Genomic DNA, 432 nt, shown 5'->3' on the forward strand with positions numbered 1-432 from the left:
AAAAAAGTTGAGAGGAACACTTAAAGGACTAAAAGTTCTTTCTCCAAGTCCATGAAGACAGACGGGCCTCAGACAGACGGTCAAAGTGGAATTATTGATCCTATCTGGATTATATTTATACAAGTTCTTTAAATTAGGCTTTGAACTGGGCTGCTAAAATCACTGACATTTATATTATCTTTTTTTATTCTGTTTATATATATATATATTAAACTAATGTTATATATATAAAAATAAATAAATACAAATATATATTTAAAAAATATTTTTCCTTATTAAATTTGAATGCCTTTTACATCGTATATCTTCCTAACTCTTTATGTATTATTTAAAGCATTTGAACTGCTCGTCTTCGTTTTAACGACCGACTGAACGCCTGATAACTTATCCAGGAGTTTAAAAACTACCCAGAGTTTTATAGGACTGAGACGG

This window comes from Pseudoliparis swirei, chromosome 18, assembly GCF_029220125.1.
Source record: "Pseudoliparis swirei isolate HS2019 ecotype Mariana Trench chromosome 18, NWPU_hadal_v1, whole genome shotgun sequence".
In the NCBI taxonomy this organism is placed as follows: Eukaryota; Metazoa; Chordata; class Actinopteri; order Perciformes; family Liparidae; genus Pseudoliparis; species Pseudoliparis swirei.